The 16,153-nt window shown below is 49.5% G+C and overlaps 1 protein-coding gene across 1 annotated transcript in view; it reads right to left on the bottom strand.

Annotated features, from left to right (window-relative positions):
- CTNNA1 (catenin alpha 1) overlaps positions 1-10,159 on the bottom strand; it is a 113,542-nt gene extending 103,383 nt beyond the window's left edge. The window contains exon 1 of the mRNA XM_033072888.1: positions 10,030-10,159. The gene's annotated coding sequence lies outside the window, so the exon portion shown is untranslated. The remainder of the gene's footprint in view (positions 1-10,029) is intronic.
- Between the last annotated feature and the right edge of the window lie 5,994 nt (positions 10,160-16,153).

Raw genomic sequence — 16,153 nt, 5'->3', positions numbered from 1 at the left:
GACGGAATTTCCTGCCACTCAACTATATTCAATTTTGCTACATCTTTTGTTTTGGGGCTTTTTTCCACAAACTGACGTAACCACCCAAGAAGAAAAGAACATTCAGGTTCAGATAAACTCTTACCAGTGCCATCCCAGTTCCAGGTCTCTTAATCTTTCATAAATTTTGCTCTGCTGCTCTTGCAGCAGATGTCAGAGGCACCTGAAACACTCATCACACAGCCTGACACACCAGGAACAAACAAATGCTTCTCTATTCGCCACTCATCCAGACCTTGCTACTGAATTGAGAGACAAAACCTCATCCAGTGTCCCTACAAAAATCCATGAAATTCCTGACTGTTTTCTCTCCTGTGTGGGTGTTGTCTCCCAGCAGAGGTAGAAGTCACTGGGTTTTTTGCTCACAGAAGGTGAGCAGCCTCACCTTCTCCCCATGGCAGCAGAGCCCAGCCCAGCCCCACACAGCAGTGGGCACAGGGCACAGCACCAGCTGAAGATGCCTCACTGCCCCCAAGCAGTCTGTGCTATGTTCCAGCAGCTTCCAGACTGTCACAGTGCTGGGGATTTGAGCAATTCATCTTCAGCAGAACCAGGAACGTGCTCTGTCACTCCAGCTCTCACTCCTGCACTCAGGCCCAGCTGCTGCTCAGGGGATGAAGGCACACTCTGCTTCAGCTTCACTGTGCTGGTCCCAGGACCTCAGCAGAGATTTCACAAAGGCCAGTGAGATGTTTGCTTGGGAGGTGCTGGTACCAGCAGCAGCTTCTTGCCTCCAGTTATGCAACTGCTCAGCTCTGATCCTTTTCCCTCTGACAGAACTGTTTCACTACAAAGGATCCAGAATGGAGGTGCATGAAAGACAAATCACAGGCAGCACGAGCAATTAGAGACTTATTTATGTCACACTAAGGCTCCAGTTCATGGATGGCAGCCTGAAAGAATACAGGAGCCAAATTCAGGCTCATACCCACTTAACTGTTCAGATGGATAGCCTGGTACATCCCAACAAACTTCCAATTCATTTCTGCAGTTTTCAGTTTCCCAAACTCAAGCATGATCCCAACTCCATACAGAATACTGACAGGGCATCAAGAGTGCTTTAGAAGATACACATGCTCTTTCTAAAAAATAATTTCCTCTATAACTAAGATTAGTTTTTATATTCTGGCTGCAAAACCTCATATTTGGAAAAAAAGGTTGTGTCATGACCAGCAAGCTATCACTTTATGAATAATAACCACTGACTCTGCCTTCCCATGGATGTTTGTGCATTTTATGCTGCAGACCTGCACTAGCACCACGAAAAATAACTTCCCAAATCAGAACTAATCACTACAGGTCTGTAACTGCTGCATTTAGCTGCTCTGTTCCCAGCACTGCGAGGCTCTGGCCATGCAGGACACCACACCTGCATTTTAAGCCAACAGCAACATTTCTCATGAGCTTAACCCTGCAGTGATGGCAACTCCAACCTCCCAAAGCCAGCCCTTACTCAGCCACATCTCCCACACAACAAGGGGGCTCAGCCTGGACACAGGATTCAGAACCCAGGAGGGGCTTGTGCATCTGCTGGAACCACCTGAATTCAACAACCAAGAGCCCTTCCAAGCTCAGTGCCTCTTCCCACTCTTGAGGCAGGAAACTCCAAGAAGCTTCCCTAAAATCCTTGAGAAGAATTAAAGAACAGCTTTCTGGCACTCTCTGAACCACAGCACACATTCCAGACCCTAGGGACACACAGTCAGGGCAGATATAATAACCAGGCTGTGCTTCAGAGCATGGCTCTTCAAACTCCAAACCATGCGAGAACAGGTTCCAATTACCACCCTTAAGTTAACAATGAATGCAAAAAGGGGCAACCTTTTAACAAGATAATTTTTGCCACAACTAAACATTAAATAAGAGAAAGGTTGTTATAAATTAGTCCACTTTATCAGTTGGCAGAAGAATTTGCCACAGCTGCAAAATTGATTCTTGCTTAGCCTGCAAAACCTCACTGATGGTTGGCAATAAAGGGAAAAGAAAATCTGGGGATTTTTGTTCTGATCTTCTTCAGCACTCAACCTGCAATAAAAAGTGCTGTTTATGCTAAAGAGTCAGAAATAACCAGAATCTGACCCCACTCAAACTGCATTTTCATTCCTAAATTGATATGTTGTTATGCAATACCTTCAGTGCTTTTAGCTGACCACATCTTTGAAATCTAGACCTTCATTAGTAATTTGAAACTGTCAGGAGTCCACAAATACTGGAGCTGTTGGAGATGACACACATTTTGGAAAAAAATTTTAAAAATTCCCTGTAATTAGGGGGTTGATGAAAATTTAAGTAAAAGATGGCACAAACTGACAGTCTTGCATTATCAGAGACAAAATACCATAATTCTTTCTCATCTGCATGCTCAGCATAGCAGCAACTCCACACTACATAACAAAAACTTCTGGGTTTTAAGAATGAAAAAAGTTCTCCAGCTTTCTCCTTTGGCAAAACCTACTAGAAGCATCCACTGAAGCAAAAAGAGAACATGAGTGTGAAGACTCTTCAAAGGAAAAGGTTTTCTAAGTTTCCTATGAAAACTCCTTCAGAAGTTCTTTTGCAGTCCTCCACTTTGATTCAGGAGCACTCTGCCAGTCTTAGCTAAAAATTACAAAGCAGTTTTTTTTAAAAGAAAATAGTAACAAGCCCCACAAGTGACGAGGTTGAAATTTTCACTTTATGCTCAGGACAACGTTCAGCAACATCTCTCGCTATAAACAATGAGTTCCTCTCCCAGAAGAATTGCACCATCACCACACACCCTCAGACAGCTCCCAACCTGCAGCTGCACCAACACTGAGACTGGGAGGGGAAGGGGAGAATTCACCAAAACAAACCCCAAAAAAGAGGGGTTTGGAGGAGTGAAGCACCTCTCAGAAGCAGGATGCTCTGACACCCCAGCTCCCCAAGGCTCAGACAGAACATCAGGACACTGCTGAGAACTTCACAGCTTCTCCAGCAGAGCAAAGCAAGCAGCAATAAAAACACAGTGGTGTGATGAATTTTTGGATGCTTCCCAGAGTTCCTGCTCAGCCATAACCACTTTCTGTCAAGTACAAACTCGCTAGGGGTGCACCAGGAGTCAGAGCTCACCATGACCTGCCTGGGCAGGAATCCTTCACAGTCACTGCCTTCACAGAGAGATGACCAATTAAAGCAACTTCTGTTAAAAAAAAAGTCAGTGTCCCACCCACATTCCATAAAAGTGACATGAAGGAACCAGGTTTGAAAAAAAGGAGTCACTGCTTGGATGGTCTTGCTGGGGAAAAGGAAGTTTTAATGTAGTAACACAGCCATTTACTGAGTAGAAACTCACATGTGATTAAAGACAGATTTTTCTCTCCCCACCCCTTCTTTTCACCCCCAGGAACAGGAAACATGACAAACCTACAGAACAAAAACCAGATGAGCTAAAAAATCCTGTTCCATTGGCTTTGCACCAGCACTTTGCCTCTGGTTCTGCTGAACACTGCATCTTTCACTGACAGCCATTGACTTTTCCCTAGGCCCACAATAATATTCTGTTAATCAAACAATCATATTCAAATTGTCTTAACCAATTCTGTAAACTAAGTAAACCAGCTTAGAACACCTGACACTGAAGTAGTGATGCATAAAGACCAGAAATTAACTTTTTCTCCTTGAGGTTATAAGCTTTGAACCCTATACAGCTAATCTGCATTATTCTGTTTTGCTACAAATAAACCCTCTAGCTTTTTTATTTTTTGTGCCACTTATTGGATTTTATGTAATTTCCCCCCCCCCAACCCCCAGCTAAGAGAGAGGGGAAAAACCCCCTCTCAAATCACACTGCACTCTTCTGTCTATCCCTACAAAGTCAGAGGGTTGTGACTGAGGACTCCACCAGCAGTGAAGTGTCATGGAGTAATAAACAGGCTGTGCCCACTGCCCAAAAAGCCTTCCCCATATCTCCACTTTCAGGATGCACTGTTTAATGGGACTTAGGAAATGCACTTCCAGTTGCAGTGGTTTCTAATTAAACACATCTTCCAAAGAGTGGAAGAGACAGGAACTACAAAGCCATACTTTGTACCAAAATTTAAACCACTCCAGAGCCAAATCAGATTGCTGTTTTTCACTTAGAAAATATTCTGTATCTTTCATTCTACTCGTAGCTTGTATGAAGTTGTATGACTCGCAAGGTTTCTCAATTTCAAAGCCATGAAGTCCTCAGCTGAACAGTGATGGGAGAGCAGGTCTGCAGCTGCAGCCAGCACTGCCAGAGCCAATGGCCACATGGGCTCCTGCCAGCACTGGTCACTGTGGCCACCAGGCACATCTGCACTACAGCCAGTCCTGGCTCCAGATCCTGCCTCAGGAAGCTCCAGAATTGCTGGTCCTTGGCACAGAACCTCAGGGAAGCAATGCTGCTTGTTTGCTCTTCTCTCAGGCTTTTATTGCTTTTACTGCCTGCCTGTTGCTTTCCCTTTTAGGGATGGCTTTACACACTGCCACCACCCAGGAAAAGGTGGGGGAGGATATGAGGGAGGGAAGACTAAGCATGATAAATGATTGTAGGGATCAGTAAAAAGAAAAGCAATTATGACCAGAGAACCAGGAGACACCAAACCCCATCCCAGAGCATTCATCCCTCCACAAAGGCACCAAAGAGCCAGAGGACATCGCTCAAGAGTGCAACAAGCAGAGCTCCTGCTTCATTCCCTCCTTCAGCTCTGCTAACAGCTCAGCCAAGACCAGGTGCAGGGCTTGTAGCTCAGGGCCTCACACAAGGGCTAGACTAATAAAAAGTTGATGGGAGCAGTACAACCAAAAGCTCCAGATGAGGGTCATGGCAGGACAGACCTCTCAGCTGTAGCAATCAGAACACACCAAGCCCTCCGTGCACCACTTACACTTCATTGTTCAACTTCTCACCTTTGAAATGAATAAATAATTGAAGTTGCAGGATGCTTAGACTCCAGAACACCTGGACATCCAGTTATGAGATGTGTCACTGGCACACACATCCACAGCCCATCATGAATTATCCAGGACCAGGAGCAACCCTTGAGCAGCAAGACTCTCCAGGTCTAAGTCATGCTAAAAGACATTAGTTTTACAAGCATACATTACAAGGACATACTTGCAAGAAAGAGGGCAGAAACTGGCAGCTTGTACATCTTGATTAGTTGCACTCACACCCACTTTCACCTTCCTGCTTCTGAGCACACCACAGCTCTGTCCTCTGCTGTTCAACAACGCTGGCTCTGAATTCAATATTCCAGTCAATTAAAAAAACCATTTACCCACCTACAGCTTCAGCTGGAGATCTCAAGAGCACTTTGCTGAGATGAATAGTGACCTGCTCAGTGTTACACAGGTTAAACACCGTTTTATAGGCACACAGCTCAGCCCTGTTTACATGAAAAATTCAACTGACCTTTGTGGCTCTGTAAAGCTCCGTTGCTAGTGCAGTCCTTGTGCAGACCATTTATTTAAGTGGGTCCTCTGTGCTCAAGTTGTATCAACCAAAGATACAGTAAAAGAATCTCTCCCCCTAGAGCCCTAGGATCTGCATAGACATCACCTCTACAAGTGCCCAGAATAAAGCGAATGAAAACTCTCAGCCCTTGGGGAAGGTGGAGCACAGAAAACCACACAAGCCATCAAGGCCAGGTGTTCCTGGTGACATTGACCCTTACTGACTTAAATGAAAGCCACAAACTTCATATTTACCTAAATGCCCTCTTGACCTTCTGCTGAACAACAATTACAGAACTGTAGGACCTACATCTCCCTTCAGTTAACCTCCAAGTAAAAAACACAACATTATTTTTTCTTCTCTTGACCCTTCAGCACTTACCCACCTACCAAGCTCATCAGTTTCAGCCTCCTTAAACTAGCTATTGAAAGCTACTTTAGAACAGGGTGCACCAAGGGTGCCTCTTCTACCCTATTTTGTACAAAAAAATCTCATTTTCTCCACATACACTCCTCATTTACTCAACATCAGCTCCATACAGAAACTCCTCTTAAGCACATACAGTCATATGCAGATCTAGTCCATAATAGGGCACTGATTGCTGAGAAACTGGGTGTTCTTGGGGAAAACAGCACACCACAAGCTGAGATCTCACTTTAGGCCCAGTGTAATCCTACCTGCACACTGGTGCCAGCTCCCTGCCTGCTGTGCTCTCAAACCCCTCAGTGCCAGGAGTTCCACTCACTCTTGGACTGTAACATCCACACTGCTCTGTCCTTGTCCCACTCCATGCACCAAAGCTGAGCTGCCAGGGAAGCAGCTGGGCTTCATGGGCACTGTTCCACTCTCTGCCTTGGTAATGGTCATGGGTAATGGTTATCTCTTTAGCTACAGCTGGTCTCATGTTTCCTTTTGACATCCCTAAGTTTATCACAGAATAGTTTGGGTTGGGAGGGATCTAAAAGCTCATCCCATTCCACCCTGCCATAGTGGGGACACCTCTCACCATCCCAGGCTGCTCCAAGCTCTGTCCAGCCTGGTCTTGGACATTCCAGGGATCCAGGGGCAGCCACAGCTGCTCTGGGCATCCTGTGCCAGCCCTGCCCACCCTCACAGCCAAGAATTTTCCCCAATATCCCTTCACACACTGCCAGTGTGAAGCGATTCCCCTGCGTCCTGTCCCTCCATCCCTTTGTCCCAGCTCCCTCTCCAGATCTCCTGCAGCTCCTTCAAGGCCACCCTGAGCTCACCCCAAAGCTCCTCCTGCCCAGGTGAACAATCCCAGCTGTGCCAGCCTTTCCTGCCAGCAGAGCTGCTCCATCCTCTGCTCATCCTGGAGCCTCCTCTGGGCTGGCTGCAGCAGCTGCAGCTCCTCCCTGTGCTGGGGCAGCTCTGCAGGTGGGCTCTACCTGAGTGCAGGAGAATCCCTGCCCTGGATCTGCTGCCCACAGTGCTTTGGATAAGCCCAAGATACAGGCATTGATCCCTGAATTTAAAGCCTTTCAGAAGAGGCTCTTGGGATCTAACTGATTAACAAGTAGCTGTCTTGTAAATTAGAGAAATTATAACAGAAGGGAATGTCAGACTGGGGGAGAGTTTTGCTTTGCAAACTGTGTTAGTTTAGATCTGTGTACTGAATAATTTCTATCACTTCACAAAGCACGGGGAGAAAAGATTACTCCTCTAATTTCACCAGAGATATTTATAAACACATATCAAAGGACTAACAGATGTTTTCTGTAGTACATCTGGGATTAACAAGCAAAAATATGTAATCATATCGAGAGAAAAGGTAGCTGGCTCTTTAAATCCATCAGTCACAAGGAATTATGAATCATATTTAAGTATCAGATTTACCAGTGGAAGAGTCTGGACTAACCTTCCGCACACCAGAAATCAGAGTTACACCCATTCTCACCCTGACTAGCAGATAAGGAGCCTCAGTCACTTTGCAGTGACTGCATTCCTCCTGCACCTCAATAAATCCATCTGCACTCAGCTCCCTGTGACACAGCAGGCCACTCTCAGTGCTTGTCTTTCCAGAGGAGCTCATCCCGCCAGGGTGCTAGCGTACAATTTTGTGGTAGCTCTATTTTAAATCTCATTTGCTGGATTAAAATAGTATGGAGTTAAAAGTAGTAATTATCAAACATCTGCACTTTCTCTAAAGCTGCAATGCTGTTTAACCAAGGCACGAGTTACAAACTCCGTGAATGGAGCTGTTCCAGATTAGCTGCAGAACAGTTGGGGTGAATTCCCAGAGTTACAGATCCCATTCCTCAAGGACATACTTCCAACACGAGTTCTGCAGCACGAGATTTTGAGTGGTATCACTCAGAGCAGGAAGCATTCCAGGCCAGGGTGGACAGGGCTCAGAGCAGGGGCAGGGTTTGGGCAGGAAGGGGTCCCTGCCCACGGCAGCAGAGTGGAACCAGGTGAGATTTAAGGTCCCTTCCAACCCAAACCAGTCTGTGATTCATTATTATGCTGAGTGACTGTCCCAACAAAATGACTCTCAGTCCCATTTTATTCATCGTGTTTCCTTAGTGCCCAGCAAAGCTGAGGGACACAAAAAGTATAAAAGTCTGAGTAAAATAGAATCCAGCAAGTGCTGAACAGAAGCACCACGGCCACGTGGGCCCCACTGTCCACCTGTGCTGAGCAGGCTGGTTTGGCCACTGAGATCCTAACTAATTCTCTGTGTAAGAAAGGTCACTTAGAAATCAAACAGGAACAGCAGATGTAAATTCAAGGCAGGCCTGAAGTCCCACTACAGTCTATTTCCAGCTCACAAACATTTCTACTTCGTGTGGATTCCTTTGCAAGATCAGTTTCTCGATCTTACAGCTGTAGAAGATATTCATGCTGCTGAAAAAACACAAATTACTTTTCTATTACATCTCCCAGTTAACTTTATCAGACCAACAGAAGCCCTATGAAGGAGCTGCACATTAATGCCTGTCCTTACACATGTCAGCACAGAAATGCTGATGTTCCAAAGCCTGGAAATTCATTGTGAGGAAAGTGTTTACATTTGTATTTTAAAGCATCGATTTAAGCACGGGATTTCTAATCTCTGCCCGCTGCGCTCCCCCCGGCCACCTTGTATAAACTTTAAATCTCCGATGCAGAGGCCTATTATTAGAGCTGGCTGAAAAACCCCTGAAGACTGAAGCACATTGTTTGTTATGGACAAGGTTAGGGCAAAGCCTGTCTAGAAACAAAACCTACAAACCTTTGTGAGTTTCCGCTGAGAAAAGACAAAACATCCCCACGATGTTTCAGAAACTGCTCCTTTGAACGTGACAAATAGTGACTCAACACCGAAGTATGTCCTTTTAAACAACAGGTTTCCATTCAGAAGGGGGAAATAAGCACAACAAAACACTTCATGCGGCCGTGGTGCTCCAAGACAGAGCAAAAACCGCACCTAGTGTAAAATGACCCGGGCTTTCACCTTCATCAACACAATCCTGCCGACAGACCCACCCAGGAACTGAGATAAACAGCAGCAGGACAGGGCAGTGCAGCCTCTCCCACCATCCCAGTCCCAGCGCAGGAAAAACACAGGAAACCAGAAACAAGCGACTGAAGCACCCAGAAACACCTTCTGCACAACTCCCACCCCAAAAAACAATAGAGACAGCCGAACAGATGGGGAGGGCAGCAAAGAGCTCCCAGACTGTTCAATACAGACAGCCCAGACACGCCCGGAGTCCCAGCTGAAACCGGGCTGGGGACACGGCCACGGGCTCGCAGCGATCGATGACCCCGGCCAGGCGACACCTCCGGGGCAGGGCTGGCGAGCCAAGGGCAGACAGGCAGAGAACCCTGCCTTCAGCGCATCGGATTCTTCGCCAAACACAACCGGAGCACGCACTTTTCCTGCAAACTTTCGGCCTGGAAGAGTTGGGCGTTCTGAAGCGGAACGAGCAGCAGGGTGAGCCCCGCTGCCCAGGGACCCCCGGCAGCCACAGCGCTCGCACACAGCCCAGGAGCGGACGCGCTCTCCCCGCTTTTCGCTTGGGAGAAGTAGCACGAAACTTTCTGCCAGCCAAGGAGAGGCTCTCGCCTTCCAGCACAGGAGGAGATTAGCGCTGGGTGTCACAAAACGTGGCGGAGCGTTCCCGGCTGTTCGTGTACGGGACCAGCAGCACGGCCGAGGCTGCGGGAGGGCTCGCAGCTCAGCCCGAGGGTCCCAAAGGCACGGAGCGCTCCCGGCCGAGCCCAGCCCAGCCCGGCCCCGATCGCAGCCGGGAGCGGCCCCGGCCCTGCGGGGAGGGGCCTGGACACCGAAACTTCTCCGGGAGCGGCCCGGCCGCGCTGCTCCGCCGGCACAACGCGCTCGGCCGGCCCGAGCACCGCGGGGCCAGTCCGGAACACCGCGGGGCCACCGCTCCCACGCGGGCCCGGCCGCGGCGCTGCCTCCCCAGCCCGGCCCGGCTCCCTTCCCACGCGCGGCCCGCTCCGCTCCCATCCTCCACCCCCCCCGCCCAGCAAGGCCCAGCCCGGCACCCAAAAGTTTCCAAGTGCGAGAAGCGCGAGTTTACCGGGGCAGAGCTGGGCTGGTGCGGCCCGCGGTGCGCTGGGCGCTGGCTGCACTGGGCCCCGGCGCTTTGTCCCGTCCCGCGGAGGAAATGGGCTCTTCCGGCGCCTCCCCGCCCGGCCCGGCCCGGCAGCTCTTCCCAGCACCGCCCGCCGCGCCGCCCCCGCGCCCGCGCCCTGCCGGCGCCGCCCGCCCGCAGGTGAGGTACGGGACGGGGCAGGGCCGGACCGGATCCGACCCTCTGACCCGGGGCAGGGCTGGACTGGGCTGGACTGGACCGGACCGGATCCGACCCTCTGACCCGGGGCTGGGCTGGACTGGGCTGGACTGGACCGGATCCGACCCTCTGACCCGGGGCAGGGCTGGACTGGGCTGGACTGGACCGGATCCGACCCTCTGACCCGGGGCAGGGCTGGACCGGACCGGATCCGACCCTCTGACCCGGGGCAGGGCTGGGCTGGACCGGATCGGATCGGATCAGATCGGACCCTCTGAGCCGGGGCAGGGACGGGACGGGGCTGGACCGGACCGGACCCCCTCGCCCTGGGCAGGGACAGGGCAGGACCCCCTGAGCCCGGCCAGAACTCCCTCATCCTGAGCAGGGAGGGGACGGGGGACATGGGACACGGCTGGACCGAACCGGACCCGACCCCCTGACCCCGCGCAGAGAGGTGATGGGGTCACGGGACAGGGCCAGACCCCCTCAGCCCGGATGGGACCCCCTCACCCCTTTAGGGCACCCTGAACTCCCCAGGTCCCCACAGCAGAGCCTGGCACAGCTCCGTGTCCCCCTCGCTCCCTGGCCAGCCTCCCCTCACAGCCTCCCCCCCAGCCCAGGCTCTCAGGATGCCACTTTTGAGATCCAATCAACAAATTCAAAGTCAAAATCTGGCCTTGTCTTCCTAAGCGAGGGGCTTTGGGAGAGGGGAAGTGATGGGTGAAGAGATTTGAAGGAGACAGAGGGAAAGTTACAGCTGGGTTTGCAAATTGGTGTTTTGTTTTTCAAACTCAGATATTTTCACCCTCCTGAGAGCTGCTGTTTTTAGGAAAAGCCTTGTTTTCATCCAAATGTCTCTTTTTTCATCCAAATGTCAGGTGAGAAGAAATCCCAGGGTACAAGCAGGAACCCCTGTAAGAAGAGGAAGGTTTGGGGAACCCAGCCTTGACCTGCAGAGGCAGATCTGCAGGTGGAGAAACTTGTCTTTATGCAGCAATTTGTTTCAAAGTTTTCTTTGAAAAGTCTCAGTGAGCTTGTTGTGAGAGAGAGCGATTGTTTTTACCCCGCCAACAAATTACTCTGGGACTTTCTGTGGAGTGTTTTGAGATGGTTTTTAATACAAATCTCTCCACAGAACTTACATTTGTACTGGATTGTAAAGACAACTGAATAAATTTAATACATTTCATGACTCATTTGCTAGCACTGCTGAGATATGTGAATCTACACACTCCATCCTTTGTTATTAAGCAAAAAATAGATTGAGCAGGCTACAAGGAAGATTCATTCAAGGTGTGTGTGTGAGTGAGGGGCTGCCCCAAGGTCAGTGGCACAGTGACCAAAACGTGCTCAGGACTGGGACTTTCCTGCAGATCCTGGTTCAGTGGGATTTGCAGGGCTGTGTGTCCCATCCTTGCCATATTCCCACAAGCAGGAACACCATGTTCGAACTGGATTGCATTTTTCCTTCCTGCAGGTTTAATCCAAGAAAGGGATCCAAGACAAGGAAGTAAGCAGAGTACTGTTGTTTTATAATCCAGAAAGAAAATAGGGATCAAGAGCCCAGCTTTGTCTAAATTAGTCTAAAGAATGTGAGATCTGTAATGAAACTGAGATACAGGTTATTAAAAAAACCCAGGTCTTCAGTGCCTCAACAAACTGAGTCTCCCATGGAAACACGTGAAAAACAGATTTTTTAAACTTCATTGCATTTCCTGCTTATACTCAACCATTAATATTTGGTGCCAATTGCACCAGGGATCCAAAGTACTCATTTCTGTCTGTAGCATACTCTCAGTAAAAGTGGAGTTTACACTTCAATAGCTTGCTTTCTTTCATTACTCCTTTTAATATCATGTCTTGGCCTCCTGTGGTGGCTTCCACATTCGGCAGTTCTGTGTGCCTCACATCCTTTCAGGACAAAATGTCAGATTTAAAAAAAAAAAATCCTTTTTAAACCTACAGATTCAAAAGTAGAAGGCCTGGAGTTGTAGAGAATCGCATGTTCTGCACTGCACCACTGAAAAGTCAAGGGAGAAGAAGGAGATCAGCTGGCAGCTCTGTTGGTTCGTGGAGTGAGTTAAAAGGCTCAGCAAACAAAACATAAAATTATGTAAAAATAGAGCCAGCTAGCTCGAGATTGGACTTTGTCTCTTAATTAACAGCTCTCTCTGAATCACAGCACTGGGCTCTGTCAACAAGACTAAAATGCAGGGGGTGTTCAGACAGGCACCCAGCAACAGTAGCTCCCACCTCCCATCCAGTCCATGTCATTGGCAGCTTGAAATCGAATGCATTTTCTGAAATGAGTTACAAGTCTGCTGCTTGACCTCAAATCCTCCTGTAACAGTGTTTGTGGTTTTGTAATCCCATTTTCCTGGTGTTTCTTTACATGTTTTCCTTGCCCTTTTTCTCTGGGTGAAAATGGAGAGGAGGACAGGCAGAGGGAGGTGAGGTGGCCGCACTGACGCTGTGGGGAGGTTGTTTGTGTAAAATCAACAAAAAAAAAAAAAAAAAAAAAAAAAAAAAAAAGGGTGTCAGCCTGGCCCTGTTCCTCAGGTGTGTGCCCAAGGGCAATCCCTGGCCAGGGCCACCTGCAGGCACCGTGTGGGTGTAGCCACTGCAAGGAGCTGCATTTTCCTGTAAATCCTGGGCTGGGGCTGTGTAGGAAGGGCTGGTTTAAATAAAATATAGCACCTGCTGGAGCTCCACTGCCTACCAGTCCCAGAGTACATGGGGTCTAAATGGTGTGCCTCACCTGGAACTGGATTTTCTATTTCTGTTACAACATCGTTGAAGGGAAGTAGCTGCTCCATACATCCATTAGTGCTCCATTTCAAAATGTTTGTTTGGTCTCTGTGGTTTTGGGTTTTGTTTTGGGGGATTTTTTTAAAGTGGTTTTTGTTATTTGCAAGAAGTAAGCATTGTCGTTTTCAAAGACATGACTGCTGGGGCAGAACACAGTGAGGGAGTTGAGAAGGATGAAAGATGGAAGGAAATAAAAATGCAGAAAAGATCTAGAGTGTTGTAATGGCAAGCTGAAGGTCCTGCCAGAGGGGCTGGATGGGCAGCAGGAACCAAGAGAGAGGAGAAGCTCCAGATACTCTAAAGGAATTCAAGAGTTCAAAGAGCAGCCAGTGGAGCTCTCTGCAGGCTGATGTCACTGGGGCGGTGGGAACAGCCCCAGGGCAGCCCTGCTGTGCCACCAGCTGTGTGACTGTGAGCAGCACCCCCGGGCACAGCCCTGTCACCTCCTGTCCCCGGGCTGCCAGCGAGGGGCCAGGAGCAGGGCAGCGATGCCCAGCCAGGGAGCTTTGCTATCAGGGTCACCCCAAAATGCTGCCTCCCTCCAGGGCTGGGAGCTCTGATGAAGTCAGCAGTGTAGCACAGTGCCAAAATGAGGGTCTGGCACCAATACCTGTGTGTGCTATGGCACCAGCTCCTGGGGGCTCTCCAGTGCTCATCTCAGCGCTCCCTGCAGCTGGGAGGCATCACCATTCCTTTTCAGGGCTCAGACACATGAAGAGCTGAGGTTGTCTCTCAGTATCCAGCTAGGAACGAGCATGTGCACCGCCAGAAATCCAATCCCAGTGTCCTGGGGCCATGCATGGCTCGGACTCTGGAAATGCAGGTGATTCTGGGGAGACTGCAGGTACAGCCTCAGCTGTCACTGCAACACCCACCTTGGTGAAATGAGCCTCAGCCAGGAGGAGAAGGGATTCACCAGCACACCTGCAGCACACCTGCAGCTCCCTGGCAGGGTTGGCTGGGATCAGACCCTGGTGGTGCTGCAGTGCCTCCGGGGTCAGCACTGGTTCTGTGGGAGCTGCAGCCACGGAGCTGCTCCCCATCACTGCCACCCTCTGCCAGGTAAACTCCGCTGGAAACAAGCCCCGCTTCAGAATCAAGAAGCCACTGGATCCTGAGTGAGAAACACTCTCTTCTTGCACTATCAAACGCTCCTGGGCCCTCCAGAAAGAGAAGCACTCTGTGATGCCAGCATGGCCAGAGCAGGGGGCTGCGGCACAGAGCACTACAGCACATGCCTGTGCTGCCTGGAAAACACAGGCAGAAACTGCAATGAGGGGGAACTGTGCCATCCCAAAAGGCTCAGCCTGAACTGGGTTCACTGGTTGCTGTTCCTAGCCCGAGTAGTTTGCATTCACCTCCAGGTTTGCACAGCCTTTGTGTAATAAACTGTCATAGCCCCGGAGAAGGGAACATTCAAAAAAGCGCCCCGAGGCAATGCATAGCAGAAGCCTGAGAATCCTCCTGCATGAGTCACTGACCTCCACACACTGCATCTATTTCAGCCTTTAATTAATAAGGGTTTACATTTCTATGGCACTTTCCATCTGGAAAAATCCTGTAAAGACTAAGGGGTGTGCAGCACCATTGAAATGTGGCTCCTGTAGAGGTGGGACTGGGAGAGCTTAGCCAAGGGCACAGGGGAAAAAGGTTCTTAATTTTAAATGTAGGTTCTGTTACATCACCAGTATTTCATATCTGTGCAGAACAGACGAAAGATTTTAGTTTCCAAGGCACTGCTTGAGTAAATAACATTGTAGATTGCTTTTGTTATCCAGGGGGGAATGCAGTGCAGAACAAGTACTGGGTGATTTTAATTCGGGGTGTTAAAGGGTCACAACTTAAGCTACAAATTTAAACCATCATTGGATCAAGCCTTTCCTGCCTGCTGATAATTTATTCCCTAATGTTACACACAAAGCAGAAGCCAGTGGAGGAAACAAATCCCATGCTGACAGCACCTTACCCTGCATCCGGAAAACAGAACTCTTTCACATCCCCTGAAAGCTCAGCAGGATCGTGTGAGGCTTCAGCAAGGTCAAAACCAGCCCCAAGCAGCAAGTGGGGAAGTGGAGAAATCCAGGAGGAAAGAGCCCTCCTGTCCCAAGGCTGACACAGCCACGGGGGGAGGCTTTTCTATTTTTGTTTAATTTTTTTCCTTTTTTAAAATTTTTTTTAAATTTTTATTTCTAAAGACTAAACAAATCCAGTCACTCTGCTGAGCAGATGAGCAGGGCCTGGCTTGCACGAGGGCAGCAGAAAGGACTGTCAGCCACAGCTGGCATCCCTCTCACTGAGCACTTGGCCAAAGTGGGCTGGGACCACTTGACCACAAAGCGTTTTCAAAGGAATGCCAAATTTCTTTTTCTCAGTGTGATTCTAAACTATTTTTATCTACCTCTTTCTGGGAGAGAGACACGGGCATTGCCACGACTGGTCGTAAACTTTCATTACTTCCCGAGGAGAAATTGCAGGGAAATTACAGGCTAGTGCTCTCTTTTTATGTCTCTCCTGCTCGGGGCATGTCAGCGCTGCTGCATTCCAGTCATCCCCAACACATTCCTCCGGCAGTCCTGTCCCCTCCCCGCCTGCTGATGGCATTAATGACCTCCCTCCGTAATTAACACATTGAGCGCCGCTGCCAGCACGAGCTGAGTCCCCAGTGCCCGGTCAGAGCTGGAAAAACATTGTGTGTGCAGGGTGGGACCAGTCCTGACTCCCCCTCCACCCCTTGGCACCTGAGCTGCACCTGAGCTGCACCTGAGCTGCACCTGAGCCGTACCTAAACTGCACCTGAGCTGTACCTGAGCTGTACCTGAGCTGTACCTGAGCTGTACCTAAACTGCACCTGAGCTGTACCTGAGCTGTACCTGTGCTGCATCTGCCCCGTAGCTGCCCCCTGTGCCAGGGTGAGGGCAGGGCACACACTGGGGTGCCTGTAGTGCCCCATTCCGTGTTCCCTTCCCTGTGTGCTCCTGAACTCACACTCTGCTCCTCCAGGCACACAGAGCTGTGTGAAAGGAGAAATGCCCTTAACCCTTCACCTTTCAGCATTCACAGGAGGTGTTGGTGGCAGCTATTTATTATCTCTCTCCCATCATGA

This window comes from Catharus ustulatus, chromosome 15 (assembly GCF_009819885.2).
Source record: "Catharus ustulatus isolate bCatUst1 chromosome 15, bCatUst1.pri.v2, whole genome shotgun sequence".
In the NCBI taxonomy this organism is placed as follows: Eukaryota; Metazoa; Chordata; class Aves; order Passeriformes; family Turdidae; genus Catharus; species Catharus ustulatus.
Note: the sequence above shows the minus strand (reverse complement) of the source record. Positions and strands in the feature narration are given on the sequence as shown.